Here is a 27738-nt window from a genome sequence, read left to right on the forward strand (position 1 = left end):
GATAATATGTTTATGATCATGTCACTGTGATGGAAGAGGCAAAGTTAAATTGTCATGTCTAGTCAAGTAGGGGTCCTGGTCTTTCATGTATATTTGATGATAAACAGTCCCACTGAAGCCTGGCTGGTGTATTGCAGCAGTACCCTTACAGCAAGGTTTGTAATTCTTTGCTGCCTCAGGCATAAGCATCTGCATCTCTCAAGATGTTTTAAACCAAGCAGAATTAAAATTATACAGACTTTTAACAAAAGAGTAGTTTCATCCGTAATCCTGGTTTTGTCTTAAGGGCTATCATTTTGCATTTTGGTTAGCGACTGAGTAAGAGAAGCCCTGCCAAAAACTGCCAGGTACTGGCAAATAATTACTCGGCATCCAAGTCAAGTAAACATTTTATACATTATAATATTATTTAGCAATTAAATTTCAAAGTAGCGTATGATCTGTGGTGTCAATCTCAGGTTCCTTCCTTCCTTCCTCTTACATGATAAAACTTAATAAATAAAATTTAAAATGTACATTTATGTTCTGTTTGTAACTATCCCCCTGGCATTAATATAGGAGATGCTACCATACTGCAGTAATGAAACCCGACAAGATTCCTCAAATCTAAACACATTCAATACTAAAGTTCAAGATGAAATCTACTTTAATAAAGGGCTGTAAATATTTAGTTGCTATTTTTGGGGTGAATTTAGGGGTTTTTTTGAGGAAAGAACAAACATATACACCCATTTCACCTGGATACAATAGGCCATTGTCTGTAATGTGCCCTTACTGAGCTATGCATATTCATGCTCCCAGCAGTTCAATATATACTCCTATCATTACCTCCCCAGAGATCTGCCTTGATTCTATCTCAAGTTTCATTCCAAGCAGCAGGTTTGAAGCTAGAAAACTTTATACTGTAAAGATTTTCTTGCTGCATATATTACAGTTGTAAATATACCTTTGAAACAATTCTGGAGGTGAGGAAATATTTCTCTTATCTATAGCTGTATTTTTGAATTACTTGATAAATAATTTCTGAGACATTTTCTATTATTTAATGAAGAAGTTTTTAACCATTTAAAGCCAAGAACCACCAGATTAGGAAAATATGTAGCTGAACTGCTGAGCAGATGAATTAACAGAGCTAAGTATTCCTTTGGAGAGTCACCAGAAATGCTTCAGAGTCTTCCAAGATCTTGATTCTTAGCTTACTACCTAATTTTCAGTCTCAAGAAGGCATGTGAAGTTGTCATTAACTTTTACTGTGAAAATGTTTTACAAAGTGAGAGCTGCACAAATAAAGTGGTGGTAGCTCCCTCCAAGTGGTGACAAGTCTTGAGTAGAGTTGCAGCTTTACTCAACTATTTGATAAATATCCTGGATTCACAGTCACGGGAATAGCTTGTAAGTGCAAGTGAGGAAAAGTGCACCTTTTCAAACCATTTGGCACTGATAACACAGCTAAGAAGCAAACTATCCAAGCCTGAGTGTCACCTGCAGACTCCTTGTGGTCATTTTCTCCAGAGGAACTTCCAGGAAAAGGCACTCAAGTATTAGTGTGAAAGTGCAGTAAGATATAGAACTTACCTTTCTGATAATGCCCTTTATGCAGAATTTTATCCTGTCTGCAGCCTATTCCTGCCCCAATGCTCCATGGAAATGTTTCAGGTTTGCTGTCCACCAACTGCCACTTGCTGTTGGAAATGGGGTGCTTTGTCCTAGTGGCTCTGTGCTCATCTTGGAGCTAACTGTAGTCTTCCTCCCCTTTCATCTTCCCATCCTTTGCCTTGGATTCTCTGACATCTATCCCGATAGCTCTGACTTTCCAGTCTCCTGGGAAAGCCCTTTTCTTTCTCTCCTTTGTGGAAAAATGACTCAACAGCTGTATGGGAAAGTTGTGTAGGTTTGCTCTGGAAGAGTTTGGTTTCCTCTCAGGACATTTCCCATTCACACCACAAGGTGTGAGCAGGCAATTATCCAGCTGTGCTTCTCTGCCCCGGTCCTGACAGTCTGGAGATGCTCTGACTTCCCACAGGCCAATTGTGGGGAAGGGAAACACCTATTTCATGTGGTCCAGGTCAGGCTGAGCCAATTGCTGGGATCCTGAGAGCATGTGTGTGTTTAAAGTGAGTGTGAATATTTCACAGTAAAATATGAAAGGTCTACTTTGTGGTCTTTTAAAAATATTTCTGGCACAGCAAAACAAATAAGATGGGAGACAGGCTTTTTGTATGGGATTACTTGGTGCCAGTGCAGAACTTTGTCCTTGCCAAGTTTTTGGTCAAGTTGGATAGTGTATTTCCTTGATTATGATGAGGCAAGACGCTCTTTAAATAGAAAATAAATTTTACTGCCATCTGCAGAGCAATCTGATGAATTAAATGAGGAGTTACAAAACTCTTCTGTTGGCCCTTTTGGAATAAGTCGGTTTGTATGGATTTTATAAACCCAGAACTGGATTTTTAAATATGTCTCCCTCAAAATTTATCACAAAAAATCTTGTTGGATGGTGGAAATCTTGGTCAAATAATATTCCTTTAAGGTGTTTTCTCCCAGTCTGAGATAAAATTAGTCTGCTGTGTTGCTATGAGATTTAAACCCCATATCTCTGTACTTGTCATTTATTTTGAACAGTCTGAGATGCTTCAGGTGTTGGCATTCATATATCATCCATCAAATATAGCAAAAATCCCACTTTATCGCCAGAAACCTTGTGTCATACTCAGGTTTAACAAGCAACCTCACGAATTAAAACAAGAGCTTAGGTACACCAGCAGCTATAAACATCTGTTTAAACATGTTAGGGATTATTAGGGCAGTACCACAGCCTTGTTAACGTGAAGTGTGAGCCAGGATTGCAGTCCAAAGCAAGCATAAGAACTGTGATGTAGCAAAAAGAAGGGAAAACCTTGATTTTGCAGAGTGAAGATTAATTGGACATATACAATAAGTACACACAAGCTTTTAAAGTTTCATTCAAACCTACTCCAGCCATAAAAACACAGCTGTTCAAGCTAACTAAGCATTATAGGTCTAGACCTGCAAATGAGCACATGAATGGTATTAGAAATTAAAATCTGCAGTAAAAGTCTTTGGGTACATTTTGTCACATCTATACACAGATCCCATTGGAAATAATGCCAAGTTCAGAGTCAGACCTTGGTTTTCATCATACTCCAAAATCATATGATTGAACAATAATCAGTCTTGGGTTTTCAAACTTCCAATATAATGCTGTGGGATTAGGGAACCTGAGAGACAGACAGTGAGAATGATTAATTTTTTGTGCAGAAAGATACCCAGAAGTGTTTGTTCTTTTTAGAAAAGATGAGAACAACCCATCTATTTCATTCTAGTTCTTCTCCAGTATGCTTTATGCCTTAACCATAATTGAAAAAACCTTTGCCAAAGTCTTTACTTCATCCAAGTAAAATCCCATGACTGGTGGTATTATCCTTCTGAAAGTGGCAGGTGTCCTTCCTTTAAATCTCTTCCTCTCTGGACTCCTTGATTTTGTGCTGTCTAAGCCCTTTTCATAAACCAGGGAATCTGTCTTTTAACAATTGCTGCTGTGCAGGTGACATGCAGATCCATCTTCTCACTCTTTCATCTTCACACCCGTTTCCCTCCATGCAAACTACGGCTTTAGCTATTCTGACATGATCTGATGGTTTGAATTTTAGTTCGTATGCAAGATGACTAAACCCCTTAGCGTTTTCATCATGTTGTTCCTTTCCTCCTTTTTAATAACTGTGAACAAAATTAAACTTTGTCATTCATGCAGTAATTATTTTATCATCATCTCTTTTGTGATCTGCAGATTTAGGTGATAGTCGAATATTGTGGATTTTTCCATACCTAACTGAGATTTCTCTTTTTTGATTTATTCACACAACTAGAATATATAATTAAAATATTCAATTGTGTCAATATTGTTTTCAGTTCTGTTGTGTTTATGTCCACTCAAAGTGCTGTTAAATGTTTTCATTCTCATTTTGTTCACATGACTCAATTCTTTAAGTCCACCTAACTTCATTTTTTCCCCACACCACATGCAGCCTACTTCCATAATTTTCAAGTTCCACCACTGGTCAATCTCTGGGGAGTTCCCAATTTCAAAGAAGATAATGAAATCAATTTCCATTTGTCAAGTACAGCCAGATATTGCATATAAATAACTATACATACTTCTATTTTTAGTAGATTATTATTCAGAGTCATATGTTGGGGAACCCGGGTGTTTTGCTGCAGTGTAGGACTTCAAACAGGATGGGTAGAATAATGTTTAGAATAGACGAGACAATAAACAAATAGGTGTGAGAACATATTATGAGAATATCTTGCAGTGAAAAGCTGTTTGAACTTAAGAAATGGAAGGAAAATAGTACAAGCAAGTATTTCACACTTCTTAGTGTCTATATTGTGATGATAAAGAAGCACAACAACCACATACTAAAAATGCTAGAAATCTACCATCCATATCTTTGAGTGCCAGTGGAAAGAATAAAGACAAATCACTGTCATAGAAATATGCCTAAGCAGTTTGCCAAGAAGCAAATTTTCCTGCAGAATTCTTAAATGATTCAGTGTATCCTCTGGTTTGAGAGAATTACTTTTTATCTTATTCCTGTGTGTCATGTTATCTATTCAATTTTTAAAAAACACGTCCTTTTTCTTATCAGGAGAAAGAACTCTTCCTTAAGTGCTGTAAGAATGAATAGCTTACAGAATTGTCTGTTTTCTAAATACATAGGTTGGGAGGATGAGTATTTAGAAGGACCAGTATTGGAAAGACTTTAAGCTGTATTTGCCACTTTAAAAATTAAATTAGTGACTACAGAAACTGTCCTGGACTGCAGTTCTTCATTGTAGATGTCTATTTCTGCCTTTTTGCTAGCTAGTGTTTTGAAAGAGGGAAAGGCAGTTTGTGAGAGCTGTATCTATCCCCAATGTCTTGGTGGAAGGTACATGCAAGTTGTTGAAGGATCTAAATCCCATCTGATCTACTTTCTGCCTTAGTCTGTTTTCCTCACTGCACTCATGAACAGGCTAACTTTCAACAAAAGACTGCTTTGCCTTTCCTGTTCCATTTGAAATATTAATATTGACGTTTGAAAACAATACCAGCCGTTCTGATGCACATGGCACTGCTGCAAAGGATGTTCACAGCTTGTAACAGAATGGTTCCAATTTGATTTTTCTAGCTGGTGTCAGTGTGACAAATACATGACAACTGTGGGAGAACGTGGCCAGTTTTCCTCCAAAAGCCTGACTGGCACATCTGAACAGTTGCTCAAATATGACAACAGTCAGAACCTAGATAAAACTTCATGCTTTCAGTTCTTGAAGTGTGTATATTTGGAAAAAAATCCCCACCCAACTCAGCAACATAAAATCCCCCCACATTCTGTGTGTAACCAGTGATTTTGTAAACAAAAAATTAACCACCTGCTAGCAGGGGGTGATTAGCTTCCCTAATCTTCACAAAAAAAATTAAAACACCTTCTTCAGAGATGAGACCATCTCAAGAAATTTGTTTGAAATCAGACCTTATCTCCAGTGTAAATCTCATTTACCTTCAAGAACTCAGATACTAAAAATAGCACTGACTTTCACAAAACGTTAAGGGCGTTATTCTAATACAACCTTCAGAAAAATGGAAGTGTGGTTACTCTCTCCATAGCAGTAGAATTGCATCAGGAAATACAGAAACAAATACATGAATAATATTTCAGCCTGAGACATGCAATACATTGTCATTTGCTGAATTTAGCAGTGGGATGCTGAAAACCCCTCTCTGCCTATGCCATGCCTGAGCAATGAGATTTGTTTGATTTGTACCCATGAATTCAAGATAAAAAATGAGTTTGTCTCTCCTAGAAAAATAAAATAAAACAAAAAAAAATATAGTTGAACATTATTCAAAAATAATGGTATTAAAGGCAAACAGGAAAATGGCAAAACCACTGCTGCTTAGAGTGATGTATTTGACAATTCTGAACCGACAGATTGAATTATTGCTTGGGGTTTTTGTTTTTTTTTCTAGCAGTTAATTCAGTTCTTGCTTTGTTTTGAAATGTAATAATCTAAGCATGTTTAAAAATTTAATGACAGATATTTTATACTCGAATTTAAATTCAGGAAAGCAATGACAAGTGCTCTAGTACAAAAATAACACACCTCATTTCAACACCTGAAGTCAATGTAATGTCTAATGTACAAATTATAGAATATACAGTAGAATAATTATTTGATTTTTTTTTTTTTTGGTCATAGTGATACAAAATTTTGCGGAATTGTAGAAACCCTCAACTGCTGATAAATTTTAAGGGGCATAACAAAAAATTTTTCAGTGTTAGGCTCCATCCTTCCTCAAACTTCCCCTTCACTGTGATACCTACAATAAATATTTCAGTTTTGGGACTGCTCATACAGTGATATCACACACCATCTTGTGTATCGAAAATCTGTATTTTTTCTCCCAAGCATCTGTACGCCTCCCTTGGAACTTTTTGAATTAGCAACGAGGACCATTTCTGTTCCACACAGACCCTTGCACAGTGGGCCACAGCAAGTACTTGTAGTTGCTATGGTAACATAACAGCTATTGAAGAATGTTGCAGTCTAAAGAGCATGATTTGAAAAAAACCATGGCATAAAACTATAATATAGTACCAGTTTCCTTTCTTACAGAGCATTCTTCTTTTTGCTTCTGGTAGCCACCATGTAGTAATCATGAATTCATCTTTGGATTTCAAACAGGATGGCACAGGTTAGTGCCAAGTGGGTGAATTAAGAGTGAATTAAAGGAAAATAAGGAAGCAAGACTTTCCTGGAAGCACGTATCATGGTACTGAACCTGTTGAAATCGACAGCTGAGTGAAATGGAGTAATAGGTTGTTAAAGGAATCCTGAGTTTCTTGATTCTCATGTTAAGTAAAGGGGGAAAAGAGACTTGCATGGAAGGCACCAGAATCAGGGCGAAGAAAAGATTTGTATTGACAAATGTGCATTTCTTTCTTTGCCTTTATCATACATGGGAATTCTTCCCCTCTGCCACCCCTGCAGATGGTTTGCTCATTCCACACTTCGTTGTGGCCCACTCAGGAAGTCATCTCAGATGTTTGCTGATGAATTTCAGATGCTGCTGCCCACTGTCCCAATTTCTGCCCTTGTATAGTTAAACCACGAAGAATATTTTCATTGCCAAACTCAGAATAGAGACAATATATTCCTGTATGCTCTGGTGCTGGGAGGAAGATACTTCATAGAGAAGACTTTAAAATGAATATAATGAGGAATATGCAGAGGAAAATATGGTGCATATTTACATTGCAACTCCGACAACAAAGCAAAATTGAAAACAAAACAGAAAGCATGTTTGCAATATGTCACCCTAAAGGATATCTTTGAGTTGAAATATTAAAAGCATTCTCAGTAACAGCAGACTATGCCAGTTTAAAACAAAGCCCAAATTTGTCACACCTCAACAGCCTAGAGTGCAGTATTCGAAGCAATTCCAAACTATCCAAATGTTGCCCAAACTTGCAATCTGCTTTTCTTTCTTCCTTTTTCCTAACCTCTCTCTCTCTTCCAAATGCCTCACATTGTCTGGGTTCCAATATATGCTGTTGACCTGCCTGAAGTGTGCCTAGTCAGGGGATAAGGGAAAAATGTTACACCTATTTTTCATGTACTTTTTTTAATGATTAAAAAATTGCTTTCCTCTCTATGGTAATTGGGATATATAAATATATATAAATATGTGGATAAATAAACACATCCTCCTACCTATGAAAGATTCTATTGCTTTGCTGTAAAATTATAATTTACAGATCCTTTGTAGCTATAATTTATTTGCACCTAGAAACTGAAGTAGAGCCCTCACTGTGCTAAGGAGTTTATGAATGCATAGAATTAAAACTTGGAATGCCCAGAGCTTGGAGTTTTACTATTGCCTGCAACACATCAAGGATTTCACCTGTGAGGAAAAACATTGCCTGCCACAAAAATCCTCACCCTCCTAATGAGCAAGACAGCTTCATGAGGGGAGGAGAGGAGGCAAAGTGGTGCGTGGTTCTGAGGCAGATCAGCCACAGAGCACAGAGCGGGTCCTTCTGTCTCCTGTCACAGCGCAGTGCCCTGGGTGTGCAGCCTCGACACGTAATTAACTACTAAATCCTTCCAGTGCCCTTGGAGAGACCAGCTCAACGAGCCTGCATTAAATACTCTGCTGATTCCAGTGCTGATCCAGCTTGCTTAAACCTTGCTTGAGTATCTCTGTGCTATGTTCCAGCCTGCCTGTGTTCTTTCTTCTGGGAGTTCCTAAGGAGTTGCCTCTGTTTTGAAAAATGATTCCTGGAAGGAAGGCTTGATCTGGGTGGCATAAAGTTCCCTTTCCAAAGAACAGAACAGGACAGGAGAAAGACCACTGTTCACCAAAGTCGTGGTGAAGAGTGTGGACAGCGCTGTTGATCACAAAGACTTGTGGGGATCTGGGGGAACAGGACTAACCTTTACTGGGGGGGACTCTCCTAGGCAGAGAGATCCATCACAGACTTCCACTGGACCATCCTTTCAGGCTTCCCAACGCAAGAGAAATGCCATGGAAGAGAAACATATGGCACATAATCAAAAGGTGGATCTCAAGTGTTTCCAAGCTTGTTTTTACCACTCTGAAACCTATGAAAGTTACTACAAGAAGCTGCTTCTGGAATTTATATCCTTTTCATTACAGAATTTTCAGAATTATTGTTTTGGCAGCCAGCAAATATATAACGGAGGATTTTCCCCATGGAGTTTCTTTCATGTTAAAAATGCAAAAACAAGACAACATAAATGAAAGTGGGAAAAACTGAGGTGCCACTGTGCTAGCTTCAGTCTGGGCTTAGACTACATTTTAGCCTCTTCAATCACTTTGGAAATGCCCAGTTCTGATATGAAGTGACTTTTATGGCTGGGATGTTACACCAAGTTTTTCAGGTAGACTGGAGTGCTGACAGGTATGCAAGAGTGGATTTCACAGGCAGTAAAAATCAGAAGTACTTAAAAGTTTTAAAAGGTTTTTTAGTTAAACAGATTAAACGATAGTTTTGAGGAAGGTAAACTTGGGCCACAGATTTGAGTATTTTTTTCCTTGACAATTTAAAACTCAGGAACCAGTATTAAGAAAGTTTGTTCCTCTTTATGGTAGCATGAACCTCTTTCAATCGTCCTCAGTTTCTGCCTTATTGCGAATTTCTTTTCTATTATTTAGAATATATAACTACTTCTAATTTTAGAAATGTTTGAGCAATATGCTTGTGATATACTCTAGCTATGCCTACTTTCATTCCCAATACCCAGGAGATGGGTTTTAGCAACCTGCCTATGACCTACTTGCAGGTTGTTGCCAGTGGCAGCTTGAGGTCAGATGCATGGGATATTTCTTTCTGGGAAGGTGAATTGTTGAAGTCCAAATAAAAACATATGTTTAGATCTATTTCTGTGCTATAAATGCAATATTTTAAATAAACAAAATCCTAAATAATTTCCTATTTAGGAATCCAAATTAATTTCCTTTATTCTTGAGTGATCAACACACGGATTATTCCACTACAGGTAGACTGGAAAAACATTCTGGAGACAAGTTCTAAGAAAGCTTAAGTATGCAATTTTCCTAAAATTTAGCTTGAGCTATTTAGTCTTTGATATGCAAAATGAGAAGTGGAAACAAAGACTAAATGGAGTGAAATTTAGTCCTGCTCAGATTCAGTAGGAAGATATGACTTGTGTACCACCTATCCTCACAAATCCTCAAAAAGTGATAAACTGAAGTGCCAGATATAATTACACTTTACATAAACTTTGATGCAAGATTTAATTACCATATTTTGCGCAGTCTCCTGTACTGTACTGGAAATTTGTAGGCTATTTTATCTGTTGGCATGGTCTAGATGAATAATATAAAAAAGTAACTTTTATTTTCTTTTTTAAAGCCTTAGTGGTAGTGTTACAATTTGTTTCATATTTCTTAACTCTTCCACATGGCTGGGGGAAAAAAAAAGTACTCTTTGATTTAACAATGACATATTAGAAACCAAAGCATGTGAAACATACTGGTGTTTAGCAAAAATAATTCTCCTGAAAGTTACTCCATGCTTATGCTGTCGTCAATGCTGGGAAATTATACTTCTTTTTTGTCTATGCAAATTCTACAGAGAGCTTTTCTTTTCTTTCTTCTCTGCATTTTGCACTCATTTTCATATATCTGTCATTGGAGCATTAAAAAATCATAAAAAAGCTTGGCGTTATAAAAGTCCTGACAGCACATTTTCAGCTTGTTTTATTTTTTTTCTTGTTCAATTCACAATCAATGTTTGGCAACATCAAAGCCTGTAGAAGAAGGTTTTTTTTTTTTTATCTAGACCTTTTATTTAGCATGTTTTTAACAGCTGTTTGATAGCAACCTCCTTTCCCCCTCCTTCTCCCACTGCAACCCCTCAAAATATGTCAAGTTTCTTCTAAGAGAAGAACAGGAAATCATTGGGTTGTTGTCTGCAAGGTTCCTCCCAACCATACAGGCTCTAGCTTGGGAAGGCACCTCCCAGGTTTGTGTTTTGGGCACTACAGCACAAAATGATGTTCATGTAATGACTAAACATCACATTAAAAGTAATTAGGCTTTTCCCCTGACTGTTCCCTTGGGAAGCTATTGCAGACCATCACGTCTCTATTCAGCAAAGAGGCCACATGGTTAACTCCACTCTGGCTGACCAAGAGGCCACAGCTGAAATGTTTATATCTAGTAGGTGCAGTGTTTCTGGAAACATCTGGGCATAGATCAGTCTCTGTTCTAGAAAACGAGTGAGAAGCTTATTGACAGCACAAATAGAATTTGCATCAAGTATCTGATTTAATAAAGATATAAGGAAATTAAGAATTTGAACTCCTTTATAGTCTTGCCTAATCTTGAGCAACATCAAGCCATTAATCAGGTGAGTAAAGATATGAACCTTGCTCCTGCCTCTCCTGCTATTTCATGTGGATTACAGTGCAGGAACATGTCTCCTGTACGGCAAATCAATCCCTGTCCTTGTCAGGAAAATGTGCAGAAAGGAAAAGCATCCCTGTGAGTCCTGTGTTCATGTGGGCAGCCTTTTACTCCTTGCAGTGGCAGAACACACTGAGGACTTGTCTGGCTGAGAGAAGAACCAAGCACAGCCTTGCATGTGTTATCAGGGCTCACTCAACACCTGGACAAGATATTTTTCAGGATGCTATTCACTAGCCCCATAAGTCTTTCTAATTTGATGTTATTTGATGTGAATTGTGTGTAAGTAATGTTAATTATGCAATAGGTTTTGAAGAATATGTTTTGATTGTACAATGGAAATGTCAGTCCCATTAACAATCATTATTACCTGTCAGAAAGCAGAAGCAGCTTTGAATGAATGCTAATTTTTTACTCTGGTATCTGTGTAGATGCATACCAATGTTTCCTATTTTGTTTATTTGTATCCTGATCATTACACCAACCTTCCTCTCTGTCCAAGTTTTCTCTCTTTGGACTGAATCTGGAAAAGAGAGAAGGAGGCTTTAACTTCAGGCCTCCTGTGAGTCAGATTGTATTGAATGTGTTTTTGAAACAAAGGTTTCAGTCCTCAGAAAGCGGTTCATCTGCTGAAGTGTTTCCAAACCTTGCTCCCAGTGGTCTCTGGAATTTATTAGGTCTGTGGCAATGCTTCAGGAGTATTGGAGTGGGGTTTTGGAAGCAGCACTCCAAAAGGAAGAAACTTGTCCTGTTTCACTTTGTTACAGTAACAGCAGATCTGTATGAACAGGAAATGTGGAAGAGCATTAGAGGGAACAAACAATATTTCTGCATCCCACACTTCTACCAAATGGTGCTATTTTATAAAAGGCTCTGTACACCCTCCTTTACACTGGCAATTAGGATCTACTTAGGATGATCAGATTTTCAGCCCTAAATCATGTTGTCCTTTCACTCCATTCTTGCAGAAGACCTAAAAGCTGGATATGAGGATGGCTCCTCCACCCTTTCAGTGTTGCTACTGAATTACCTACATAGCTTAAGTTTTGCAAAATATAGTACTGGAAGACTGGGTATTTTCTGTGCAACTTTTTTTTCTGAACTTGTGACTTGTTCTCACTTGTGGGAAGTATTGACAACAGCAAAGTCTTTTTCTGGGCAAATAATTGTACCCTATTTGATTTCTCTGGGTTTCTGTTCTTTGATGTTTGCTTAATTAAGGATCAATCCATAGATCTAAACTCATATTTTAGTAATTTAATAGGATAAAATAATTACATTTGTCGATCTAACAGTTTTTGAATATGTAATTGGCAACCTTTATGAAATCAGATGGATAAGGAGTTAAAGAACAACAGCATGCTTTGAACATGAGTGAACAGCAGGGGATAGTCAGTGCACCTGTATAGATTTTATTCAACAGCTTGTGTGTAATTGAAATGACTATTTTATTAGGAAAAAGGTGAAAAGTGAGCGACAACAGGAGCAGGAAAATCATTGTTGGCTTGCTCTGACTTCCTGTAAGTTGGATATCCTGGAACAAAGTTTTCATTCATACATATTTTCTTGTATTTTTTTAGGGAGAGCAGTCCATGAAGCCTCCAAATTCAATTTCAGCTGTAATGTCATGCCAGATGAGGCAATAGTTTGTGGAGTACCTGGAACAAAACTATTATTCCATTTTTCACTTATAAAGGAAACCCCACCAGAGATTTCTGTTTTTCATTGCATAAGGTAGGATTAAAAGAATAAACCAGAGATGGGGGAGATTAGTTAGGTAAAAGAAACAAAGGCAAGAGGAATGGCTCTTGAGTGTGCTTTATCATTGATGGGATGCAGTTTGTAGAACAAGAAATGGTACAGTTCTAGACATTTAATGAGAATATTTAGTAAGTATATATGCTCCTGTTTTTGTATGCATATTGTAAAATAAGTATTTGACTTCTATTAAGTTTGTGTGTGTAGGTTTATCTAAACCAGTACAGATGTAGGAGCATTATGCTGCATTAAATCTACTACAAGTAAATAACAGGAACACCCTAACTTACAGGTTCAGTTTGCAGGTAGTAAAATAGTGCCCAGTTTCAGTGCCATTTCATTAAATACTGCTGTATCCCATTAACAAGATTGTGAATGGACTGTCTGTATGGATTATGTGTCTTAGAAGTATCTCATAAGAAGCTTTGAGCAAACCAAGAGTATTTTTTAGTACACTGGGTATAAAATACTTGTAGGAGAGTGATTAACACTGTTCCTTAGTGAGACCACACAATAAAGGTGACATTACTCCCACATATAGCCTTGAGAGTCTCTAAAGTTTAGGGCAGATGAGAAGATGATATATAGTTTTCAATGTTTCAGATGAGAAATGTGGAACAAAATTTTTTTTAAGAATCTAAAATCAGACTTCTAAACATTGAAGCACTGCCTCATTAAGCAGATGCTATGTTTTTCAAAATTACAATCCAATTGCATAAGCTTCAGATCTAAAAATGACTGATGGAAGATATCTGCCAAACATCAAGATACCAGTGGTTTTTTCCACTGCTGGAATATTACTTGGGGTAATTGCAGAAGAATAAATAATTAGAACAGAAAGCATGATGTTAGGTAGAAATTAAGTTTTTAAAGGAAAATCCTGGTCACAGAGAAATAAATGAGTATTTCCCTCAGGTTTAATGAGCCAAGATTTCACTTTTGAAATTTAAGGTCTTGTTTTCAGTATGCCTTGACCTGAAACAATACTTTTAATGTATTTACTTCTGATTTGTTAATTTCTATTGTACATATAATATTTTTATGTATATACACCCACAGATGCATACGTATAATGAACCCAAAACCTGTTAATGTTCTGGAAGGTAAATCATAAACCACATGCCCAAATTAAAATATGTGAATAGTGTAGTCCTCTACAAATAGCGCCTTGATGCTAGGTATGATCTTACATATTCACACATTGGAGATCTCTGTGGATGAAATCAGCTATGTGACGTCAATATGGCTCTCTTTAAAGTAAATCTAGATTTATAACAGCAGTGATTCTGCAGCAGAGCTCCAGAACTTTGCTGTAATTTTAAGAATGCAGTGCTTTTCTCCGTGTTCATTCAAATATGTGTGTATGTCTGCAATAAAGGTCAAAAAAAGGTTTACTGCTGAAGCTGAGTCTGTCACTCTTATCAGAAAGTTCTGCACAGCAAAACCGAGCAGTTTGCCTGTTGATGCTTTGCCTGATAAAAACTGTTGTGAACACATCTTGAAAGAGAACATAAAATAATACCCTTACATTGCCCTTTTAATTAACTATTAATAATAAGACTGCACTGTTTTAGAGCCCAGCAAGAGTTTCTCAGTGGATGATGTGCCAGGCTGATTGCCAGCTATTACAGTGTACTCAGAGGAGCAGCCTTCACCAAAAGCTTGGTGAAGGGAATGACAGAAACATTTTGAAGTTTAATAGTATATGCACAACAGAAAAAAATATTAAAATGTAAGCAGAGAAGGAAGATATGCAAATTTCAAGGCAGACATTGATCTTAAACACAAATTATTTTAGTTATTTTTTTTTTAATGCACATTTAGCGGCAAATCAAAACTGCTGAATGGAGGTACTCTGTTTCCTTAATGCTACATCTTTGAATAAGATCTGGCTTTACCTTAATCAGAATGACTGAGAAAAGGCAACATTTTTGCTGGAGCTACTCTGTGGGCATGGTACAATGGGGTTAATTTATTTATTTACATTTCACAAAATAAAAGGAGTTCTCATAATTGCATAAATGAAAAGGGAAGCTTCTAGCTTGTCTGTGTGTCTCAGTGGCTGTACAGGATTATCCTTCATGCTCTGCTTTACAGTGACAGCCAAACAAGCAGCTACAAGCCACCAGATAAAAAATGTGTTTCTTTTTTTGCTTAGAAAAGGAGTTAAGTAGTTTCCCCATGCTGTAAGAACCGTGGCACTGAAAGAGAGGGGTGAATTTCATGCACCAAGACTGGCGGTAATACAGACCTTTGCAAGAAGTTATATAAGCTAGAGCACTGCAACACAAAAGTTAGTATCAGATTAATTGCAAATGAATCATTTGAATTATTTCCTTGTCTTCTCTAGAGTGCTTGAATATTCCCAAATAAATAATGAGCTTTGAAAGATATTCATGCCCCCAAGAGAGACAAGTTTCTGTAAACTTGACTTAAAGAAGTATTGCTGCAGGCAATGAAATCTATAAAAGCAAACAAAGCCCAGGAGATAGGTTGCCTTCTGGCAGACTATTAGAAAACATTTCTTTAGCAACTTGCTACATTCTTCAAAATAATTACCACTATTATTTTTAAATGGAAATCTTTTCCGTTTGAAGTAGTATTTTAAAAAGCCTCAGGATCAGAGCACACCAGAGTGTGTCTTATCACTAGTCCTGCTGAATGTGCCTGCAACAGGGCTCATAGGACATAACCAGCCATCTGAGCTTGAATGTGTGGGTTAGTTTATTTGTTTGCTTGGGGTTTTTCGTGAGGGGAGGTGGGGTTGTATGTGGGTATATTCTATAAACTCTGACCAATCTGGGCTCCGAACATCTGGGAGACTGCAGAGCTTTTCTCTGCTTCAGACCAGTTTGTTCAGTGGCTCTTTTTTATTAAAGGCCCAGCAAACGGATTTGGAGGCAAATTCTCCAAACTCTGTGGAAGACAAGTGATGATTTATTGCAGCACTCTCCTACCATGTTAACTTGAAAAGACAACTGAATGCAACTTTTCATGTAGAATTCCATAGCTCTGGTACGATACACACCTCTAAGAAGAGCTCTAAATATGTTACATTAAAGCTTCTGTTTTATAATTGGAACTACCTAATTCCACCATACAGTGCAGAGAAAATCTGGACATCAGAAGAGGTCAGGCTGTGGTGAAGCAAGAGGGGTTACGTGTGCTGTCCTGGTAGCTCAAAGTCCACTGACAGCTAGCAGTGGTCTTACTTGGGGATTTAAAAAATTTTATTATCCTAATAGACCATCTAAATCTGTGAACTGGACATCTGATCTCTAAAAATTTTCCTCCACCCACAAAACCAATTATGCACTTGCCACTAAACAGCTGCCTACTTCCAACATTCAAGAGAGTACAGAGTATGAGGAATGTGCCTCTGACACGTACCATAGAAGATCTACAGGAGAAATTAAGGTTTCTTCATGCAAAATTTAAAAATAGAGTATGGCATAAAATCTAACAGTACCTATTTACAATCATATTAAGAAATTACTTGGCAGACTGTTAACTTCAGCTATTAAAATAATTATTCAACGTGAGAGAAACTAACAATTATATTTAACATTGGTTTGTCAGAACTTTCTCATTTATTAAGTTCAGTGACAATGCCTTTAAGAATAATATGATAGAGGAGTATCTTACCATGAAATATAGCAAGAGACAGCTTTACTTTAAGCAGAGATTTCTGTTTACTTTAGATGAGCCACTGTGAAGTCTTTGCTATGCTTGTTACTAATTGCAGTGATTTAAAAAGACTTTCACTTTGATCCTGTACTCTTGGGATAGTGAGTACAGTAACTCCAGGACTGTGTTCTAGACCTCTCCTTTTGTAAGTCTATTTTGAAATGAGTTATATGGGGAAACCTTCAGAAATTCAAGAAAGTTTTTGATGTGAAGTCCTGAAATCTTTTTTTTTAGGGGAGTTTCTATTGTAGCACCATCACGGTGACACTGCTGAACTACGGGGATTTAAGAACTTCTCCTGCACATTAGATATCCCTATCAAGTAAAAGCAGAAGAATGTGCTGCAATTATAAATAACATTTTAGACATGACACAAGTGCTATGTATTTATTTTAGACACAGCAAGGAATGCAAATGAATTTCTGCTAACAACTGGTATTCTAAAGTATTAAGTTTTCTTCCTGGATGAAGTTTTCCCATTATGTCTCATTATTTCAGCCAGCATTTATGCTTTTATGCCTTTTTCTTTTTTTGAGGAGATATTCTACCAAAAATAAATAATTAAACCACAGATGAACTGTCAAAAGGGAACATTCATATTTTAACGCAACATTAACATTTTGGTAATTAACATGGCAGTTAATGCTTTTAGCAGATGTAACAACATTAGACTTGTAAATTTTAATTAAAGTTAATAGTTCATGATAGCTGTAGGGATCAGGCATCCTCTCTGGATACTGAAAACATGTCTAATGTGATTAGAAATACTAATTGAAGAAAAAAGGACTGCTATAGTAATGACTGTACTTCTTTATCCTACTAAATTATTACAAACCTGCAGGAAGTTTTAAAAATATATTTGTAGGAGGAAGCTTGAAGAGTCAAATGCACCCCTTGAAGAAATTAAAAGGGGTCAAAAGAACATTGCAGACATTTCCTGTGTGTTAGAAGGGGAAAATCATTAATTGAAAGCCATTGCTCCTTCCTTATCCTCCTGAGATCATATTCCCAAGAAACACTATAAAGTTATTTGGTTACATTTCACAACCCTTTTGGATTTAATTAGGAACTAATGGGTTAGTTTTAATTCCCTCAGAGGCTTTGAATTCCAATAGCAGGCAGAGAAACAAGACTGGCACTGGGAATTATGACTCAAGTGGACATCTCTCAGTTTTAGTGCAAGTTAAGAGATTGGGAGTGAGTCCTTTTCACGGCCTGCTGATTCATGAAACATTTTAATAACCACAGGGAAAGGATTAGTTTTATTAAGGGTAATTACAAGCTGCTAGCCACCTATAAAATGCACCCCCATTTTATTGTAAAATGCCAGCAATATTTATTTCACTTGTTCTGTGCATTTTTTCTTGTCTTAAGCTGGCTCTGAAGTCAGTAGAAAACTTCTGTAGTCCCCATTCTAGCAGAATTGCCACTGAAAATCATGTTCTTTCTAAGGTTTCAGCTAATAAAGACTAAACAGTGGAAATTAAGTTCGCTTTTTTGACTGACAATAGTTATTTTTAGGATAAATGCACTTATTCCCCACTCATGCCGTTAGCTCCATTTCTGTCAACACCCTTCCAACATCACCACAAATTATTATTCATTTGCATTGCAGCACAGGCATAGGCTCCATTCAACCAGGCAAAGTGCAAAGACATGGTGAGAGACAATTCTTATTTGGGAGAATTGCACTCTAACCAGTTGTGACACAGGCTGAGTGAGAGAAAGGATGCTAGCAGAACAAATGCTGGTTTACCTTTTGTTTTTATCTGAAAGGCTGGAACAAGAGATTAGGAAATTTGGTCAAGCTTATATATATGGAAAGAATGAATAAAGTGATTTGAATTAAATTTCTTGAGTAACAATGGAATTGAGAACATACTGGTCAAAGACATATTAGACTCTGGGCAAAATGCCTACATGCAATGTAGGTACCTTTTTGTCTCGTGTCAGGACTAAATGTAAACACTAAATGGTGTTTAATTAATCATGAACCTCAGGCTGCCTTTCTGCAAAGGTGTACACTTTATTGAGTTCAGGCAAGAAGACCTGAACTGTGTATTTACAATAGCTGTCAGGTCTATCACCTGGAATGATACAGTGGATAACACAATGTATTCGAATATGCACCTCCATGAGGTCTGTGGCTTCACTGACTTGTGTGCTAAATAGACATCTACCATGGTCCATTGAAAAATCCCAATATATTTTACAAACTTTTAAATTTTACCTGTGTTACAATGTAAGGTAACTTGCTCCTATGGACACCCCAGAGTTCAACACTGGGGGTACAATGGTGAGGATGTCTGATTTACCCTGGGTTTTATTCAGGTGGGAGAGGAAAATTAAAGTTATGGTTAAGGTTTCAGTCATTTTTTTAGACACCATATCCTCATTCCTCATTTCCATCACTAAAGCCCATGGGATCTATATGCATGGATATTTATTTTATTTGGCTTAAAATGTAATGGCTATGAATTTTCATTCATAATACTGCATTTTTGTTTTGTCGTATTATAGTAATAATGTCTCCAGCATAACAAGCTGGCAGCTATAACTTACTGAAGGAAAGGATGAACTTGACTAAATTTTACTTTTTTCTTTTTTTTTTGTTAAAATTCCCAGGTCCAAAAGCTAAGCCCCAGGTCTTCAGCTGTATAAATCAGCATGACTCCACTGAAGTCAGAGCAGCTACACCAACTTACACTAGGTAAGAGTCTGAACTTCAGTGACACCAGATACACAGTTTACAGGTTTTACTGGCAAGTACACATTTATAGACTTGGAGGCAGTTTCTAATCCTGTGTCATATCGTAAACACTACCACCTTGGACAAACAGAGAGAACAATAATTTGGATGCTGAAAGTCTTACCCACTTCTCTAAGAGTTTCTTTTATATGAATATGTTTCTGCTCTTCTGTGAAAGAGCCCCATGCACGCGAAAGAACCACATGCATGAAGGACCATTGCCAGACAGAAGTTAGATAGTTTCTACCACTAGCAAAATGTACTAATACTCAGATTCTGGCATTCAGAGCCGGGTAGTCAACTTACAAGGTGGAAAATTGAAAAATATATAAAGGGAATACTTTGCCATCATTGATTAGTCACACAGTTCATTGTCGCATTGTTACTGAAACTGTTACATTTGCACTGTTCAAAACATGCTGGACCTTTAGATAAATGTAAAGGATGACTTAGCAAAAAAATAAAATCTTGAGAAGAACAGTTTGGGGTTTATGACAAATGTTTGTTAAACAGGAAGAACTGAGGTAAGACATAATACAGATGAATATGTCTGCTGCTGGTTCTTGAACAGTCATTGCCATCATGCGTAAATGGCAGAACCAGCCCTAAACTGCATTTGAACTTGCTGCCTGGGTAGTCTGTTACTGACATTACTAAAACGAAGGTGAGTAGTCCTGCCCTCAGGGAACATGGGGAATGCCAGGAGATGCTGAGGGTAGATGGGGATGGACTGGGGTATAAAAAGCCTGAAGCCGGCTCATCTATCTGCAGTGGAGTGGGAGTTTGGATGGACAGAACAGCCTGTCCTACACTGAGATCAGCCTGTGGTCAATTAACCTGCACCAAAATGTAGTCTTCTTCATTACCAGTAAGCTAGGTTCGGCTAACTGTGCTCACTACAACATACAAATATTTTCTTCCTTCAGTTAAACAATAACACATGTATTAAGATAATACATCAAAATAGCAGTGTGCTAGAGCAAAGAAAAATTTTGAAAAAAAGAACTGTATTTAACTGTGATTATGTATATAGAACCAAATTTTAGGAAAAGGTATTGCACAGTACTTGATATAGCTCAGTACTGATTCTTTCTTTTTATTGCAGTGCAGCTTAATTTCTCTAAGCAATTTTAGTGAAGATTTGTCGAGAAGTTTTACTGAAATACAGGAATCTCCTATTATCCAAGTTCCCTGTTTCCACATACCTTTCCAAAAACTCTCACAGGTTTCTGTGGTACAAAGGGATTCCCTGTAGGAACTTCTCATAACATCCACATACGCAAACCATTTTTCTATCCTGCAGGCTTCCTGCTTCTGATGTGTTTGGAAGAGGTTTTATAATAAAGTTTTATACCATTACTAACATTTTCCTTCAAATACTTTTGGTCTGCCTTTTACAGTTTTACATTTAGCTTGCCAGAGGTTTTGCTATTTTCTGTTTTTCTCATCTGAACACAGTGTTTTTTAGGAGTTCCTTTTCCTTTTTAATAATATCCTTTATTCTCATGTAGAGCTCTGGTAGTCTTTTGGAGACCCTCTAACTGGCTTTGACAGATGATAGATACTTACTCAGAAACTCTAATACAGGTCATTTCCTCCTAATTTACTTTTAACAAACTTCCTTGATTTTATATAGTCCTCTTTGCAACATTCACTGTTGCTATGGTACGTTTATTTGGCCTTTTCACTTCTACAGGGTTTTTGAATTTGAATATATTATGATCAAAATTCTAAAACAGTTCTTTGATATAGAAATTCTGAAGAACGTCTGGTGCCCTGCTTGATACAAATCAGGAGTTCTCCAAGCTCCCCTGGATTGCTCCATTTAATGATTTATGTTGTCTAAAAGCTTAAGTTCTGCATAAAGCCCTATCATAATATTTATCCAGGGCAAGTATAATGGAGATCTCTTTACCCCTGCCTTCACAGCCTTTCTCATTTCCCCATCCATGTCGCAGGCAGCTATCCTAGCCTTTTTACTTTTAGTAACAAAGAACCAGGAGAGAGGGAGACTTTTCAGGCTTCAAGGACTTAGAGCAGAGCAGTTGCTCCTTTTGATTAATTTCCTGTAGTTTATTGATTTGAAGAACCTGAAGAATTGTTAACCAGTGAGCTGTTATGTTATGTTCCTATCTCTGTGACCTCAAAGACATCTATCCCCATCCTCCACTGTCCTAGTGAGCTCTTTTGCCTGAAAGTTTTAAAGTTTTCATATCTATATTTCTCCTGAGTCTTCAGTTTATTCTGTTAATGAACATCTCAGGAGTCTCCAGCTGTACAGAGGCCTGGATAATAGCGGAAGCAAGTTAAGAACAATCCAGGGAGCTGGGCTAAATGTTTGAATTCCTGGTTGATTTTTATGTTGTTACCTAACACTCTCTAGGTGCTTTCAAGTCTAGCAGCTTAGTCCTGACAAAGAACACTGTTTTCAGAGACAATCCAAGTGTCACATTGCCATCCCAAATAATACCCTTTGTCATCATTTGATATCTTTGATATTCTCAAACCCTGACTATATTTATAGGTTATATATATTCACAGATTTCAATGATCAGAAGAAGACTGGTGCAGCTTTCTTAAATCAATGCTGATATGTAAATAGATTAATAATAGCATGGCTAATGAAGTGTAGCATCCACTGATAAACAGGGAGGTCCCTGTTCCTTCTGTCTCTGGCCTGTTCAATTCCAGGTCTAAATCATTTGCTGCCAACACCTTCAGAAGTTGGTAAGACTTAGGGAACAAGCCATGTTCTCCCTCACAGATTCCTAATTCCAGTCTTTGTCCATTTTCTCTAATCCTTTGCTAGCTGGTTAGGCAGTGTCCCCTCTGGCCTCTGAGAGAAGCATTTGCCAGAGATAAGCCTGCTCCTTAACAATCCCTAAGGCTACTGGATCTTCTGGAGCCTCTTCTGCCTTTCTGATTCTGTTTGATATAAAGTCTCCATTACAGGGAATACTAGACAAATTTATTTAACTGTAAATGTGCATTGAAAAGCAAAGAAAAACATCCTTCTATAAATAAACATTTGTACAACCCAGGTCTGAAGAGGATCTTCTGTGCTATGTGGAAGATGTGTCACTCTGCAAATTTAAAATTAATGGGGGCAGTGTAGTTACATTTATATGAAAGCCTGTTTGCCTGGTTGTGATGATGAACTAATTAACTAAAGCAGACTATTCAGTTTTAGGTTCTCTGAGTCCCAAGCACCAAGAATAAAATGGAAACAACCATCTTCTAAGAAAGATAAGGTTGGAATACAGGAAAGAGGAGATGTTTCAGCAATTGGTAATGTCAGGCTAAAGTAGCCATTGGATTCAGGTGACTAAAGAGAGAAGGCAAAATATTATTCAACTGTACAGTGAAAAAGCAGCATGGAGAAAATAAAGGAAAAAGAAAGTGAAAGAGCACTGAGTATAAAAATAGGATGAAAGAAAAAAAATCCAAATACAATCAGATTAAGCAAAGGAACACAGTGAGAAACCTACCGTACGAAAGGCAAGTAGGCCCTGGGTTACTCTCTTCTTATGCATGAGCCTTCAAATGCTACCTAAGTCTAGATTGTGAATTGCTCATTTTCCATTTAATAGAGTTTAGAAAATAGCAATAGCTGGGTGTTATAGTACTAATTGCCTTTACCTGTGAAAAAATGAGACCTAATAAGACTCAGTATTTTACAGTCAGCTATACACCACATAACAATCTCTCCTTTTTCCATCAGAGGTTTTGCAAATAGGTGACTACCTCACACAACCCAATTTCTGGTTGAGGCTGAAGAGATTTTGGAGATGGGAAACAGTCAGTGGAATTGCTGATTGTAATTCTTTTGAGTAACTTCTTAACATTACATGGCAGATCTATCACTCTTTGGTATGTGGGGAGCCCTGAAGTATTGCACTTTCTACAAGAAAACAACCCAGGGAATTCTTGTTCAAGAAAGTGTATTTGCAAGACAGTTTATCCACAAAAAAAAAAAAAATCTCTTAATCACATTATTTTGGAATTCATTCTTTTGGACTATCTTAAAGAAATACAAAATGCACATCAAAGGGGAAGGTTATAGGGTATGTCTGATTCCACAGCCTGGGTGGTCACCTTGTTACTGTATTTGGCCAGTGGCATCGAATGCCCCAATGCTAACACAGGGGCAATGTGCAGAATGATTAACAAATCAGAGAAATGAGAGCCAACAAAAACGATTTCCTTTCAAATTTCATTAGACTTTGTATCACTGGAGACACTGCAGATGTCTCAAAGCTGAAAATTTGCCTCAAAAACACATATAATTTTGTACACAGGGAGGCGAATAGACTTTTTCCAGACACACTGGCCCATTTCCTACTTATTTTGCAAGGTTTGAATCAAGTATTACTTTACCTGTTACAAGGGAAAGACTGCAGCAAAACCTCAAACTGCAACGAGAACTTAAGTTTTGCTTTGGAAAAATGAGGTACATCTAACTCAAGATAATTTTAAATTACTCCTTTCTCTTTTTTAAATTACTGGAGTGCCTTTTACAGAGGGCTTCTACACCTGAGGAAAAAGTTATTTGATCACAGTAATCCATAACCTTACTGGGGAAACTGTGGTCAGCTTTCATACTTTTTCCCCATCATTGGTTCTTAAGGCTTCTCTTTTGTGTAGTTAATTGCCTTTCCTTGCACTGAAGCACGGTAAACTTTCAGCAGCCTGAAAAACCGTAGTATTCTGGAATTCAGTATTTTTTAATCTACTTAAACCCACTACTGTTGCAAAGTAGAAACTGGAGGAGCAGGACTCACCAAGAGTCTGGTCTTTTTTGTTCCCGTCACTTTTATTTCTCCCAGTATAGCAATAAGGAGTTTGTGTCACTTCCAGATGATGTACTCAGTTAATATCGAATGTCTCGCAGAGTGAGTACCACACCTCATACACAAAATGAGCAAGTCTGGTGGCATGCTGCGTTTTCAAATCTGGCTGGGCCCAAGCCTTAGACCAGTGCTGTTCAGAGCAGTGCAGAGAGGCCAGTCCCTGCTCCAGAGGCTGGACCTGGTGTCCCTCCCGTTCCCGGCCGCTCCTGGTTCGGCCCGGGCGAGCGGCGCTGCCCGTGCCCGCTGCGTTACCGCAGTGCCTGGGCCCCGTGTGCTCCATGGCACGAACACGCTGGGATAGGCACTCCCTGTCTCACCGCACTTACAACCCCGGTCACTTCCAGAGGAGCTGCGGGTTCCCCGCGCACAGCCGGCCCTGCCCGCCGGGACCGATCGCAGGCGCCCCGCCGGACCCCGCGCCTCCGGCCGGGCGGGGGGAGCGGAGCGAGGCGGGGCCCGGCGGCCGCCCCGCCCCATCCTCGGGGATGCCGGGATGTTTACGGGCCTGGCAGGAGCGGCGGGGGGTGGAGAGCAGGTTGGGGCTGCCGCTGGTGCCCGCGCCGCCCGCCAGGAGCCCCGCTAGGCGCCCCGCTAGGCGCCCGCCGCCGGCGCGGCCCCGGGCCCGAGGCGCCGGAGAAGCCGGGGAGGAGGGGCGGCCGGTCCCGGTCCCTCGTGTCAGGAGCAGGCGGAGCCAGGCTGCCCGGTGAGCGGGGCGGCAGCGGGGCCGTGGGCAGCGGCGGGGCCGGGGAGTCCCGGGGGTTCGGGCTGCGAGCCGGCGCTGCCGGAGCGCTCCCCCCGCCGCGGGGGTGCCGCGGTCCCGCCTCCCGCCGCCGCCCATTGGCCGCGGGGCTGCGGCGCGCGGCGCCATTGGCTGCGGCGGCTGCCGCTCCGCCCGCCGCGTGGGGAGGGAGCGGCGCGGGGCCGCTGCGAGAAAGTTTGTGCGCGGCGCTGGGGCGGCACGGCCGCGGCGTGGGGCGGGATGGCCGCGGGCTGCGCCGCGTCCGGGCACCTGCCCTGCGGCCGGAGCGGCGCCGAGCCGCCGTGCGCCGCAGGGTAAGCGGCGCCCCGAACGCTGCGGTGGCCTTTCGCCCGGTGGCGGCTGCCGCCCTGCCTCCGCTGAGAGGAGCGGGCGGCTGGGGACTCTTCCCGGCGGCCTCGCCACTGGCCTCAGCCTGCCTGCGGCCCGGCCGCCCTCCGTACCTCTGCCGCGTCGGGCTCCTCGCGTGCTTGCCGCAAGCGGAGCTGCTTTCCGTGATGTTCCTGGTCGTTTTCCCCTTGTTTCCTCCAGGCTCCCGTGCTCTCCTCTCTCTTGGGGGTGGGTGTCAGGCGGATGCTCCCCGGGGCAGCCCAGCGTGGGGGTTTCACACGGCACCGGGTGAAATCAGTGCCGGCACCGGGAGCCGCGGCCCTGCGGCTGCGAGAGGGGCAGCCCCGTCCCGGCGGGTCCGGCGGCCTCTGCCCCGCGCCTCCCCGGGAGGGCGCCGGGGCTCCCCGGCCGGGCCCTCCCGCGGCCGCAGCGCGTCCTCCCTCCCTCCCTCCTCCCGCTGCCGGGCCGCCCGCAGTGCAGGGTTTGCCCGCCCGGCTCCCCGGGGCCGTCCGGGGCTGGGCAGAACGGAGACCTTGTGGGAAACGCTGGAAGGGAGGCATCCTTCGTCTGGGGAGTGAGTGTCCCCTCCTTCACGTTTCCGAGTACTCAGGCTCGGTTATCCCGGTACCGGCCCCGAGTTCCTTTCAGTGTCCATGCGAACCGAACCTGCGTGGTTTTAAGGTTCTGAAGTTGAGAACGCTGTTCTTTGAGCGGAATGTGCTTTGATTTGCGCTGCATTTTGTGAGGAGCATCACTACTTGAATGGTAAAACTACTTAAGATAATCACCCTACTTCTCGTAAAAGATGATGAGGGGATGTGTGTTCATTGATCGCACAAATATTTAATTCTTTATATAAAGATAAAAACTTTCTAAATGCTTTTTCCCTTCTTGCACGCCCTGGATGGTAACTTTTGTCACCTTTTGAAGTGATAGCAGTGTTTCCTCAGATTGCAATAGTGGCATCACTTCTCAGGAAAGGTCACATGTGCACAGTAATTTCACTGAATGTACAGGGTATATTGCCTATATAAAGTTGTATTACAAGCTTAAGATGCAGAAGTTGCAGTTTAATCTATAAAATACATACTCTGGATGATTAGTTTGGATGGTTAGATTCACAGATTGGCTAAATCAGGAAGAACAAAATTTAATTTTTTTTTTTTCCAGGCTGTTCAGGAGATAACTCATGTGTTGCAGTGCTGTAGAAATGTCTGTATTTAAACTACCGACTTACACTGTCTTGAGAGAGACAAAATGAAATGGAAAACAGTTATTAGTTCATGGCCTATGGAAAACTTAGAGGCAGGAAAACTGTGATGTGTTCTGGAAAGAGGGAAACTTACAAGCAATGTCTGGCAGCTTTAAAGTAAGAACTTAAAGCTGTGTTTGTTATTTTTAAGTTTTTTGATACTGGAAGAAAGAATAATATTAAGAGCACTTGTTCTTTAATTTCAAAACATGAAGATGCTATATTTAGAAATACCTGATGTTTGGGTAGATGGCTTGTCAAAGCACACTTAGAGATTGTTCACTGTAAGCATGGAGATACTGCCTTTCTCATAGATATCTTGTATTCAACATACCATTTAGTCATTGCAGTAAAAAAAATAATTTGAGAACAAATCAAGGGATTTTATTCAACCAAAAAGCCTTTTTTAATTGACTTATCACAACGCTTCCATGGTCTACACAAATTAGATTAGTAGATTCCTATCCTCACCATGGAAGGTTGTTTCAAAAGAAGAAAAAAATATAACATTTTAGAGCTCATGGGAAAGCCTGTAAGTAAATGAGAAAGTCAAATGAAAAATGACTTGCAGGAAGTCAGTTGCTCATTTTACTGTGACCTGTGGTATCTTCTGAACTGTAAGATAGAGCCATATAAGCCCATCCGTGCCTTTCTTTTTTTGTACAAGAGTTGTGCTCAGTTGCAGTAAATGTAGCCAGTCCTGTGTATTTGAGCACATAGACAATCTGGTGAGGCAGTTTGTTCATAAATACACCCCCTCCACGTTTAATTAGCTTAGTGCAGTACTCTCTGCATTTATACTGCCGCTAAATTCAGCTTATCACCATCAGTTCCTTGCTGCCTTCTGAAGTTTGACATTGTTCCAAACATCTGTGCTGGATAGTTGGTTGAGTTCATGTTACCTTGGGAAGTCTCTTAGGAAAAGTGCAACTGCACCAACTTCTTTTCTACCTTCAAGGGAAGTTTTTGGTTATTTGGTGTTTATCCAAAAATCCCTCGTGATTCCCAGGGAGTAGGGTTTAGGAGAGGGTGGGGATTATCCTATGAAGGTTGATACTGTGGGTATTCGTAGGAGTTAACTGACTAATTCCCAGAGAATTTGTTCAGTTTATCAGCGTTCCATGTACTTTGCAACAGAGATGAAAATAACTGACCAAAATACCAAAGTGGTGATAAGGGCAGCCTTTAGAACACTGTTTTGCTGTATTTATCACCATTTGACTTCCCTGGCCACGTGGGGAGGAACTGAGCCCTAGACTGAAGTGCATCATCTCACTTTGTGTTTCCTTAGTAAGTATTAAAGTGATTCTTCCTGTCAGGGTAGTTAAAAAAGCT

The 27738-nt window shown here is 39.7% G+C and overlaps 1 protein-coding gene and 1 long non-coding RNA gene across 6 annotated transcripts in view; one reads left to right on the top strand and one right to left on the bottom strand.

Moving 5' to 3' along the window:
• Positions 1-24519, bottom strand: part of LOC116447755 — a 41434-nt gene extending 16915 nt beyond the window's left edge. The window contains exons 1-2 of one of the 2 annotated variants that reach the window (XR_004241681.1): positions 23996-24519; positions 8503-8570 (exon numbers count right to left, since the gene is read on the bottom strand). This is a non-coding gene — a long non-coding RNA (uncharacterized LOC116447755). The remainder of the gene's footprint in view (positions 1-8502; positions 8571-23995) is intronic. The other variant, XR_004241682.1, reaches the window with a different exon arrangement.
• Positions 24520-24646: 127 nt separating this feature from the next.
• The window catches only part of NEK7 (NIMA related kinase 7), a 70063-nt gene continuing 66971 nt past the window's right edge, over positions 24647-27738 (top strand). For 3 of the 4 annotated variants that reach the window (XR_004241680.1, XM_032117252.1, XM_032117254.1), the window contains exon 1: positions 24647-24767. The gene's annotated coding sequence lies outside the window, so the exon portion shown is untranslated. Of the gene's footprint in view, positions 24768-25356; positions 25380-27738 lie in introns of those variants that run through there. The other variant, XM_032117253.1, reaches the window with a different exon arrangement.

Source organism: Corvus moneduloides, chromosome 9, assembly GCF_009650955.1.
Source record: "Corvus moneduloides isolate bCorMon1 chromosome 9, bCorMon1.pri, whole genome shotgun sequence".
NCBI lineage: Eukaryota > Metazoa > Chordata > Aves > Passeriformes > Corvidae > Corvus > Corvus moneduloides.